Here is a 13,030-nt window from a genome sequence, read left to right as displayed (position 1 = left end):
AGAAATGCCATTTTAACTGATGTAAGTGTGAAGGACTTGGAGCCCCAGGGATTAAATTTCTGCTGAAATACACATGTTTTTTTTTTTTGAGGAAAAAAAAATAGAGAGAGCTCTTGACCCAGGGGAATGCAAAGCTTTTCGGAAAACTGTTCGAAGCCTGATATGGAGGGTATCAGATGCCCGTGGCCTTTCAAGGCTCCCCTCGTGTTGTAGGTTAGCATGAGATCACACCTGGCCCTGGGCTGGGGGGCAGGGAAGAAGGACACCTGTCTTAGCTTGTCTCACATATACATACACACATTCCTAGGCCTGGGAACTTTCTTCCCCCCACAAAGACATGTTTTATGACTATACTTGTATTTTTATGACAAAACAATCCCACATTTGTCTGAGAGGAAGTGTGATTCAAGCAGCCTGGGAGACATAACACCTGGGCTCTGCAGGGCTGGTTTTATCACAGCTCACCTTATTCTCTCAGCTCACTGCTCGGGTTGCCTTCTCCCTCTGCAATGTGGGTCAGAGGGAGTGCCCCACCAGCCCTCCCTTTGGTGAAGGGGTCAGCAATCATTTGTAGCAAAGAATATTTGTCTATCCAAAGGTCTGGCTGTGAGTCTTGCATGTCATCTCACTTCTCTGAGCCTCTGTGTTCTCAGCTTTTGAGAAAGGTGCAACACTTCTTCCTCCCAGCTGGTCGCAAAACGTCAGTGACATTGTGTGCGAAGGTTCTTATGAAGTATGAAGAGCTAAATTCATGTGATGTTAATATCTCCGCCGGTGATTATTTATAGTCAAATGCCTGCTGTTTTAAGGTAATGAGGGCATTTGTGTGAGTGCATAAGTGTGTGAGTGTGTGTGTCAGTGTGAAGACACATTGCACAGAACAAGGGGATATTAACAAGTGCAACCCAGGTACCACCATCCTCAAAGTACCCATCATCCCTGGGGATCAAAAGAGGTAAGTGTCTAAACAGATAAATAGTAACACTAGACAGCAAAGAGAGAAGATGCCCTGGGCAAGCCCAGGGCTAGTGATCATGGATAGTAAGAACTAGAAAGAAAGATGAATGCGTGAATGGGGATGCTCAGGAAGGCTTTGTGGAGGAGGGGAGGATCTTCTGGGTCCTTAAAGTAAGGCAGAAAAGACTTGGTAGGTAGCACACAATTGGTCAGGGACCTGCCAACACCCTGGTCCCCTGAGTGTATTCAGTGGAGCTCAAAGGAGTCTCCTGGGAGTGCCTATATTAATAAATCTTTTCACATGGCCGGGCGCAGTGACTCACAAAGTGCTGTAATCCCAGCACTTTGGGAAGCCAAGGCGGATCACTTGGGGTCAGGAGTTTGAGACCAGCCTGGCCAACATGGTGAAACCTCATCTCTACTAAAAATACAATACTTAGCCAGACATGGTGGTGCATGACTGTAGCCCCAGCTATTCGGGAGGCTGAGGCAGGAGAATCGCTTGAACCTGGGAGGTGGAGGTTGAGGTGAGCCAAGATCACACCACTATACTCCAGCCTGGATGACAGAGCAAGACCCTGTTAAAAAAAAAAAAAAAAAAAAAAAAAAAAAAAAAAAAAACTCACTCAAATAAGACAAGTATTTAGTAAACTTCCCACAACATCTTTTCTAACTGAAATAGGGCTATGTCATGTTGTTGCTGCACTTTATGGTTTTCAGGACTCACTGTGCATTAGGGATGGTGTGAAAGAGACATGCTCTCATGTTTCCTGCCTGGAGGAAAAGGATCCTCAGACAGCCTCGGCAGGTGGTAGCAGCAGGAACTGCTGAAGGCCAGAGTGAGAGCCCGGAGGGAGGAGAAAGACAAGAACTGGTTGGAAATCTGTGCAAGAAGCAGGTAAACCTCTATATCTTTACCATCGGCCTGCACAGCCCAAATGTTGCCATCTCTTAGCCTGGCAGAAGATGGGAGATTTAGTCTCTGAACAAGTTAGACAAGAAAGCTCTGGAAAGAGGAATAGTAGGCATAGCTATGAGCAGGAGAGACATACTGCACTGAACACAGAGGCACTAGGTAAGCCCTTATAATGAATGGTGGGCTTCACACCTCTTCCTCGCCTTAGAGAACTCTTAGGAAAGTGGCAGCCAGGTTTACAGCTCCTAGCCTGGAAACTAAAGAGCTCCTCTTTCAGATAGGCCCAAGCAGGGGGAATAAAACACCTATAGATGTTGAAGTTTCATCTCCAACAAATGATTCCAATTCCTACCTGAGCATCCTATAGTGGCACCCAGTAATCAAGGAGCACCTCCTCAACACAGCTATTCCTTTCAACCTGTGAGTACTTCGACCTTTAAAAGGATGACTTGTGGGTATCTAGGACTTGACAAAAGTCTTAGAGAAATGTAGAAGAAGAAGAAAATTTTAAACATATTTAATATAAGACATATAACAAAGAATGGAACAAGATTGAGAGCTATGAAACAAGAATAGGGTGCTATTTGGCCAGGCGTGGTGGCTCACGCCTGTAATCCCAGCACTTTGGGAGGCCAAGGCGGGTGGATCACCTGAGGTCAGGAATTCAAGACCAGCCTGGCCAACATGATGAAACCCCATTTCTACTGAAAATATAAAAAAAATAGCCAGGCGTGGTGGTGGACACCTGTAGTCCCAGCTGCTCAGGAGGCTGAGGCAGGAGAGTCGCTTGAACCCGGGAAGTAGAGGTTGCAGTGAGCTGAGATCACACCATTGCACTCTAGCATGGATGACAAGAGCAAAATTCCATCTCAAAAACAAACAAACAAAACAAGGTGCTATTTAAGAAAGAAGAATCAGAAAGAAGTCTTGAAAAATTAAAAATAGGCTAGCAGAACATTTCTGTAAATTTAAAGGAGGCTGGGTGTGGTGCCTCATGCCTATAATCCCAACACTTTGGGAGGCCAAGGCGAGTGGATCGCTTGAGCTCAGGAGTTCAAGACCAGCTTGAGTAATATAGTGAAACTCCATCTCTATAAAATAAAAAAATAATAATAAAATTGAAAGGGTTAGAATAGAAAGGTTTTTTTTAATCTCACAATAATAAATAACAAGAAGAAAAGGAGGATAAGAAATCAATGGCAAAAATATAAGTAAAGTATACAATCAATCCAAGAGGTAAAAGAAATAGGTAGTAGGACTCCTAAAAAGGAGAAACAAAGAGGCCAGTCATAGTGGCTCATGCCTATAATCCCAGCACTTTGGGAGACTGAGGTGGGCAGATCACGAGGTCAGGAGTTTGAGACCAGCCTGGCCAACATGGTGAAACCTCATCCCTATTAAAAATACAAAAATTAGCTGGTGTGGTGGCGTATGCCTGTAATCCCTGCTACTTGGGAGGCTGAGGCAGGAGAATCACTTAAACCCAGGAGGCGGAGGCTGCAGTGAGCCGAGATCACGTCACTATACTCCGCCTGGGTGAAATAGAGTGAGACTCCATCTCAAAAGAAAAAGAAAAAGAAACAAAGAAAGGGGAGGGTGTAAAATAACCAAAGTAGAGATGCAAAAACATTTTCTAAAACTGAATAGAGTTTTCAGATCTAAAAAACTCACCAAATGCCCAGCATAACGATTGAAAAAAAAAAAATCCGCTGCAAGGCACTGCATGTGAAATTTCATAATACGAAGGTTACAGAGATTTTTGAAACTTCTAGAAATACGAGGAATTGGAAGGAGATTGTGCCAGTTACTAAGCTATTGTCCCTCAGCCCCGTCCCACCCACAGCAGGGACTCTCCAGCTTCATTTCTCCCTTGCACGATGGCTTCCTGGTACAGTCGTTAACAGGTGTTATAGACGGAGACTGGCAACCTGGATGGGCAACAAAGACAGCTTCTTTTCTGTTTTTTTCTATCCCTCTCAGGATCACCTCTGTCACAACCCTTCCCCTGGCTGTGGCAATTGATCAGTCTCCAGCTTTTGGGTATTTCATTTTTCTGGAATTCCAAACCCAACCTCATGCTACCCCTCAGGGGTCTCAGTGGTGGTTGGCCTCACCTCCTCCTCAAAGTTCTGTATCTCAGCTTCAAGAGGCTCCTTCTTCAAATTCCTGGGCTCTGATTTTCCCAAGCCTTCCTTTTGTATGCGGTAGGTGTGCTGGCGGGCTTCCTGTAGTTACTAACTTTGTGTTATCTCAGTATCCCGTCTTCATTTCCTCAGTTCTTTAACACCCATTTAACCTTACTTATATTAAGTTAATCTTCTGAAAATAAGTGATGTAGTTTCTGTTTTATGACTGAACTCTGGCTGATAGAGTACTTGGTACCAGAAGCAATCCCAGGGAATACGTCTTCTGAGAATTCTGGGATTTGTTTGGTACAATCCTGAGTCTATACTCAAACTGCCAATCAAAGAAAATGCTGAAATACCTTTTCAGTGAAAAAGAGTTTCCAAAGTGTTATCTCTCATGCACACAGAGCCACTGCATGATTTACTCTACCAAGACAAGGAGAAAACCACGAAGAAAGAAGATATTGAATCCAAGAAAGATGCTTTAATAAGGTCAAGGAATGAAGGAAAGCTAGGATGAGGGCAGAGAGAAGTTTGGGGCTGACAGCTGAGTCCCAGGACGAGAGTAGCCAGTCCCGACTGGAGCAGGTGGGGAGAGGCTTCGGAAAGAGATATCTAATCTAAAAGGGGGAGAGTGATAGAGGCTATGATAAACATATTGAGAGGAGTTTAGTGATTCTACTGGAAAGATTGACACTGATGTAGTGAAGAGCACCTAGAAATCCAATTTTAAAAATTATTTATTTCAAAGAAAACACATATTTACAGTATACTACACCATTCAACTGTGAACAATATTTACAGAATCATAAGAATGCCAACACTAATATTAGTTGAATAAAAGTATCTAATCAATCCATAATAAATGAAGGATGCATAGAAGGCTGAATAATGTCTCCCAAAGATATCAGGTCCTAATCACCATAGCTTGTAAATATTACCTTATTTGAAAAAACAAAAATAAAATAAAAGGGCCAGGCACTGTGGCTCATGCCTGTAATCAAAGCACTTTGGGAGGCCAAGGCAGGTGGGTTGCCTGAGGTCAAGAGTTCAAGACCAGGCTGGCCAACATGGAAAACCCCCATCTGTACTAAAAATACAAAAAAAATTAGCCAGGCATGGAGGCAGGCACCTGTAATCCCAGCTACTCAGGAGGCTGAGGCAGGAGAATTGCTTGAACCTAGGAAGTGGAGGTTGCATTGAGCTGAGATCATGCCACTGCACTCCAGCCTGGGCAACAGAACGAGACTCCGTAAAAGAAAATTTTTTTTAAAAAGGGTGGTGGGGATGACATCTTTGCAGATGTGATTAAGGATTTTGAGATGAGGAGGTTATCCTGTATTATTAAATAAGGCTTAAATGCAATTGAATGAATTGTTTAAAAGGGAGGGAGAGAGAGATTAGACAGACACACAAAAGAGGCATAGCAATGTGAAGACAGGGTCAGTGAGCAAAGTGATGTGGCCACAAGCCAAGGAATGCTGGCAGCCCCCAGTAACTGGCAGAGGCAAAAAAGGATCCTGCCCTAGAGCCTCCAGAGGGAGTGCAGCCCTGTCAACACCTTGATTTTGGCCCAGTGATACTGATTTTGGATTTCTGGCCTCCAGAATTATATAAGGATAAATTTCTGTTATTCAAGCCACCAAGTTTGTGGTCATGTGTTACAGCAGCCACAGGAAACGAATACAGGGGTGTATGGGGAAGGAAATGAAATAGGGATGAATTCACATCTTCCCTGCAGGAAGTTAATAGATTTTGCCTGCATCTATTGCAAGAGTTAACCATCATTTTAAAGAAAGGAATTACTAGAACTGATGTGGGGACTAGAAATCAGGAGTAGAGAGGACTGTTGTTTGTTGGAAGTCTTATAAGTATCACCTAACTTTGTGAACTATGGGAAAAAGATAGACAGAAAAAATAAGTTCTGGAGTTCTATTACACAGTAGGATGGCTATAACAAACAACAAAATGATACATATTTTAAGATAGCTAGAAGAGAAGATGTTGAATGTTATCGCTACAAAGAAATGACAAATGCTTAACATGATGGCTGTAGTGAAGACTCTGATCTGATCATCATACAATGTATACATGCGTTGAAATATCACATTGTACTCCATAAACATTCACCATCATTATATGTCTATTGTAAATTTAAAAGTTAATTAAAAATAAAATAAAAATTTAGAAAACCTGAGAAGAGTAAACAATCAATTCCTACCCCTTTTCAAAGAGCACTTTGCAAACTCTTCTTTCTGGACTTAGTTAAGAGAAAGGGGATATGGAGAATAAAAATAAGGAGGTGGAAGTAACAGAAAGGCCTTATGGCCCCTTCTATGTTCAAGGCTCTGTAGAAGACACTAGAAAAGCATTATGGCCTCTGCTCCTTGCAGTAACCCTGCAGGACAGGTATAAATTTTAGAGTTTGAGCCATTGAGTCTTAGGAAGACAAAGTAACTTTTCCCAAGGTCACACTGCCTAGTTGATCTCCAAAACCTGCACTCCAGTTTCTACTGTCTATACTATGTGGATTATAGGAAGTAGACACACAGCGATCTCATCACATTAAAGAACTTAGAGGAGAAAGAGACCCTGTCTGCCTGAGGAAAAATTTTTAAAAACTTCATGAGAGTGTGGCTTTTGAGTTTCATAAACAGTAAGAAGACATTGGTTTCTTCGAGTTTTTACTATTTGGTTTCATAGGAGCTGATATGGTTTGACTATGTCCCCACCCAAATCTCATCTTGAATTGTAGCTCCCATAATTCCCACGTGTTGTGGGAAGGACCCAGTGGGAGATAATTGAATCATGGGGGCAGTTTCCCTCATACTGCTCTCATGGTAATGAATAAGTCTCATAAGATCTGACAGTTTTATAAGGAGAAACACCTTTGACTTGGCTCTCATTCTCTTTTGTCTGCCACCATGTAAGACGTGCCTTTCATCTTCCACATTCCACCATGATTGTGAGGTCTCCCAAGCCACATGGAACTGTGAATCCATTAAACCAATTTTTCTTTATAAGTTACCCAGTTTGGGGTATGTCTTTATCAGCAGTGTGAAAATGGACTAATACAGTAGCCTCTCAAATGCATAGGTTAAAGACCGACCTGCCAGGTGAATATCATTTTTATAATCCGCATTTTACAAAGGAAGAAGCTCAGGCTTTGGGCAGTCAAGTTATTTATCCAAGTAGTAACAGCAGTACTAGAACTCTGGTCTTTATCCAGCACATCCTCTGCTCCTTGTATTTCCCTAACTTCCTAATAAACATTTACTAAATTGGACTGCACTGAGGAGAAACTTGCAGTCAACAGTGGCTCCGTGATTAGGAGGGAAGGAGCCCGGGACAGTGCTGACTGCAGAAGGAAATGAACTTGAAAGTAAAATTGGGTCTCAGAGAATTCAGAGTCAAAGGATGCAAGTTGGCTGCATTGCCACTGCTTCTCACTTAACCCAAGCTCGTATGAATCTGGAGCTACAAACTGACAAAAAAGAAAAAGCAAGGAAAGAAAGAAAAGAAACACATTTCAAGCAAAGTCCAGCTGGCAGCAGGACAGTCTGGCTATATGCATTGAACCAAAGCCAAAAAAGAACAGAAAAAGTCTCCGTCAGACAATCCACCCATTTAAACCCGATCTGCCAAACCAGGGCTCCTTCTTTCCAGTTCCAATTAACAGCCATCCTCCCAGCGCCCAGCGTGCTGAGTCACCCTCCAGTGCCACAGCTGATGGCTCATACAGCTTTGTGCTCATCTAATCCTTTGATAGCCTGGGGCTGTATTAGTGTCACAGTAGCAAATTCGCTTCCAAATTGGAACTTTATTATTTTACGGTACAAAAGTCAGCAGGGTTCTTGAAGGAACTGCAAACCATCTGTTAACCCTTTCCAATCTTACCTCCCATAACTGCCATCAGAAAATAGGACTTCACCTTATGGAAGTGGCTGTAGATCAGTGTTCCTGGGGCCTCCAGTGCCAGCCTGAGTACATGGACAGCTGCTCTGCTGGTATGATATGAGGTGCAGCCAAATCTCTCTGAAAAGACAAGCTTGATGTCTAAAATCCAAGCTCTGCCACATAATAGCTGAGTTATCTTGGAAAAGTTCCTTCATCTGTCTGAGTCACCTGTAAAATGGTCAAATTCTGGCTGCATGTGGTGGCTCATGCCTGCAATCCCAGCACTTTGGGAGGCCAAGATGGGTGGATCACGAGGTCAGGAGATGGAGACCACCCTGGCTGACAAGGTGAAACCCCATCTCTACTAAAAATACAAAAAATTAGCCAGGCATGGTGGCACATGCCTGTAGTCCCAGTTACTTAGGAGGCTGAGGCAGGAGAATCGCTTGAACCCAGGAGGCAGAGGTTGCACTGAGGCGAGATTGCACCACTGCACTCCAGCCTGGGCAAGAGAGCTAGACCTCATCTCAAAAAAAATTAAAAAAGATCAAATCCTGCATATCAAATACCTAAGAGCTGCTACCTCAGGAGATCATGCAGCTGTGCATACACAGCATTTCTTGCCACATAGAAGACACTCACTGCATACCTGTTTCTTTCCTTCCTTGGTTCACTTCAGCCTTGCCATCTCCTTTTGTTTCTTGCAGATATTATTCCCAGAAAGGAAGAAGATAAACATGTTAATTCCTGGGTATAAATGAATCTTCAGTTCTGCTTCCCTTCTTCATCAGAATAGGATACATCTTGAGGGGCTTGGATAAACTCAGAAATACCTGCCAAATTAAATACATCCAATTTTAATGGTGCTCAGTTATTGGAATCTGTGGAGGAAAGCTGCAGAAAAACATAGAAAAACTGCAAGAACCTGGGAGATGATCAGTCTAAGTTTCATCATCTTCATCGTTTTGCCTGGATACAGTTAGTTGCAAAAAACCTACGGTAGGTAGGTAAAAGTCAGTCAATTCAGTGGAAAAGAGTGTTGACTGTTTTATCATTTGTAAAAATGAGTAGTTAGGACAGTACAGATGTAGCCTGAATGTTGTATAGAGCAACTAAGGGAACCAAATTCTCCAGGCGACTTCATCCAAATGTGAGTTTGCCAGGTGCAACATGAATAAACAAAACAGCCAGCAACTGTGTGAGTATGGGGAAGAGGTGAGAGAGAAAGGGGTCTTTCCCATTCCATACTTAACCTGGAAAATGTTTTCTTGCTACCCAAAGTAAGAACAATACAATTATCCAGCTAAGATACCACAGAATGCAAAGCAATAAAGAGAGAAGTCTCTCCTGAGTTATAAGCAGCCACAGTAGGCATTTGACAGTGGCTGGAGAAGAAATGAATGTCCCTGAGCCTACATTGCACAGCGTGGTTGCCTTACAGCAACTGCATTGTCTAAAGGTATCAACTGTGAGCGTGATTGCTAGAAGGAGCTAACATTACTGAGATCACACTGAGAGTAAACGCAAGGCTGTCTTATTTAATCCTCATTACCATCCTATACAGTTGGTAATATTCTTATGTCCACTTCAGAAATGAAGAGATTGAGGTTAAGAAGCATGTCTAAGGTCATGGAGTTTGTACATGACAGAGACCAAAATGCAAACCTAGATTGCCTGATTTCAAAGCTGCAAGTTAAATAATATCTGTACTTTAAGTCTGAAATTTGATCAATTGCATATCAAGAGGTGATTTAAATCGAAATCCAAATTTACAACAACACATATATCCCCAGGTGGACCTGCATAGGACCCAGAATATCATGGGGTCTAGAAAAGAGAAGGCAAATGTTGCACAACCAAAGAAGAAGAGGAGGATACATACAGGACCAGGACAGACATATTTTCTTTGCCTCCCTTGAGGAGGAATTTCTTCATTCTCATGTAGGAGATTGGTGTTAATAATAGAACAACATTATATTATTTATGGTTATATCTGTATCACTTTATGCTGAGTTAACTATATATTTAATGCAGGTTCAGTCAGTCTCAATAAATCCTTTTATGATATTATCATAAAGCCATAAGTCAAAAAAACAAAAAGCATTCGAGTATCGTTAAGGGTATTGTTATCAAACAATATTAGATACTGGTAAGGAAGTTTCATACCTAATTGCAAATTGCTGTCAAAATTCCACTGTACTGAGTCTGCAGGCCAGGCGGACATCCTCCCTTTTCCTATTAGATAGTAGCTCATCACAGAAATATATCCAAGGAATAACCCATGCTTTTGACTTTCAAGACACATTCTTTCTCTACCCAAACAAAACACCAGGCTTTGCCTCCCAGCTTTCTCCCTTCAGTGATGTTCCCAATCAGTTGCAGTTGAAGCAGGTGAGGAAACATAGGACACAATGAAGCAGTATCCTTTAGAATGGGGTGTTGGTGAACAGGTGCTACAAAATATGTCAGGAAACATGCAACTTATATTTCTTCCCAGCTTGAATATCCATCAGGAAGTGTTCTTCCTGCCAAAGACAGTGAATTAAAAGGATAGGAGCCGACCACAAATACATACACGAATGCAAAGCACAGATACTCCATGTAGATCATGCAACACTCATTACAGAGTATGTCAAAGAAAAATGTGAAGGAATAATTCCCACAGTAATAAACAAGTAACCTCAGGTGGATGGAGAATGTTCTTGAAGGAGTCCATTACAAAGACTTGGCAGTAAATGTGAAATTTGATTAATTGTACATATTGGCTATTGATCATTTCCCTCACATTAATGAGAATTATCAAATCTTGATAATTCAAGAGTAGGGAAATTAGATAGAACTGAAACAGAAACTATTTCCTTAGCCATATATGGTTAAAAGTTTCCTAATTGAAAAGAAACAGATTCCAAGTCTGTTCATTGTTAACATATATTTTTATGCTTATGTTAACTGTATACCAAAATATTTATAGTTCTAATTTCCTAGTGTGTCTTGAGTCATCTAACTTAATCATATTGCTTCCTTTAAAATTTCCCAAGTATAAAAACTAGATATAGCTGTAGATGCAGATATTAGTTGCCGTATAGACAAAATTCTAGAGCCTGGGGCAATAAAAACTAGAAAGCAGAGTACCTTCTGCAATGTTGACTTTACAAGTCTTATTGGGGATGGGATGCGCTCTAGGTTTCACAGGTACAGATACCATTAAGTTCCCATCACCCAGCAGAGGGCTAAGGGAGAGGAACAGAAGTCTGTAATACTACAAATCACCCTCATAGATCTCACACCAGTCCTTCTTCTACCCCTTATGATCCACCACAAAAAACACATACATTCTCAAAAATAAAAATAAAAAATTACACACACAAACACACACATCAGTCCTATAGGATTAGTATCTTACCCTTACGATCTCATTAACCTTAGTTACTTTCCTTAAAGACCTAGTCTCCAAATACAGTTACATTGGAGGTTAGTGCATATGAATTTGGGAAGGAGGAACACAATTCAGTTCATAACAATAGAACAATGTTCAGGAAGCAGGATACAAATTATGTTTGCTCTGTGACTACAGTTACATGAAACATATGCATAGGAAAAAGGAGTAAGGAGGGAAATGCATAAAAAGGGGAAAATTAAGTATGAGATAAATTGGCTTATTCTTTTTCTCTATTTTCTGACATATTGTAATTAAAATATCATTTATGCCTTTAAAGTATTTTTGAATGATTTACATTCTAACATATACCATGCACTGTGGTAGTTGGTGATAGATTGTATAGCTTTGCCCTTAAGGACTGCCATTCAATTTAACAAATATAGCTGTAACACACATATCCACATGGCCCAAGGGAAGGGAAATGAGCCTGTACTGACCTGAAGAGAGAGGAGCAGTGCTCTTCCTTTCATCTTGATCAGTAACACTTCAGTCATTTACCTTGTCCCTGGATTAAGTCCATCCCATGAGAAAAATGGAGAAAATAGCAGAATAAATGGAGAGTTTTAAACCACCAAACACTCTACTTATTGGAAACAACACCAAGAGAAACATAGCTTTCCTACTATTCTGCCAATCTCAAATATAGACTAAGTATTACAGGTATAAGGAATTATAAGATTTTTCAGGCACTCCTGTGTAATTACAAAAACTTGTTACCATAAGCCCAAGAAATAAAACAGATTCTGAAGAATTCATTAAACACAAAACATCATGCAAAACTCATCTTCCTTCTGTTCCCACTAACCCCCTCCTCAACAACCCCCTAGAACAAACCTAAACAAAAGGCTTGAAAACCAAGTGTAGTTTTAGAGCCAAGGTTGATTTGCATGTAGAAGGACACATATGCAAAATCTAGCTCACACAGTGAGTCCATTCAAATCAAATACTCAAAGTATATGTCTTTAACATTTGAAATCTGGAGAAAAACGCAAATTCAGAGACTCATGGACAAGATCTGCCTACCTAGAGCAGAAGCTGTTGGAGCCATAAACTAGTAGGAACATGTAAATGGTCATTTTGGTGATTTTCTCCAGGCCGAGTGTGCAATAGCCAGAGAGTGAGAAACTCTTTGAGAGCACAGTCTTAGAGGGACCCCCACACTTTTATGGGTTTTACCTTTAGGAATTACACCAGGTTCTCACTATGAAGAGCCAAGTAGATCCCTGACTAGCTTAAGCAAGGGGGGAGAAGAAGTAACCAGTATAGAATATACCCAGAGCATTCTTTATTTCAAAAGCCTGTCCTCCCAGGGAAAATATGTTTTCAGAGCTTTATTCCACCTGGGGGCTTTAGCCCCAACTAACTTTTCTGTGTCAAATAAAGAGTGAGAAAATAAAATCTAAGAAACCCTTGTGAAGGTCACAGGCCCACTAAAAGACTGAGCACTAATCGTAAGATTATACAATGCTTCTTCCCCTCCAGACCTCACCATTATGCCAGCAGGATGCCGTTATAATAACAGTGACTATAGCTGAAAGAACTGCAAGGTGGAGACTGTCTAAGGAGGAGCTCCCAGGGAAGCCCAGTGACAACAAATGAAACAAGGACAACAGAGAAACATAGAGCTCTAGAACCTACAGCTGCAGCAAACATTAAATACAGCCCAATTCCTAGACAGATTAACATAGAACCTTA

The sequence above is a fragment of the Macaca mulatta genome, chromosome 8 (genome assembly GCF_049350105.2).
Source record: "Macaca mulatta isolate MMU2019108-1 chromosome 8, T2T-MMU8v2.0, whole genome shotgun sequence".
NCBI lineage: Eukaryota > Metazoa > Chordata > Mammalia > Primates > Cercopithecidae > Macaca > Macaca mulatta.
The sequence above is the reverse complement of the archived record's forward strand: the minus strand, read 5'-3'. Positions refer to the sequence as shown.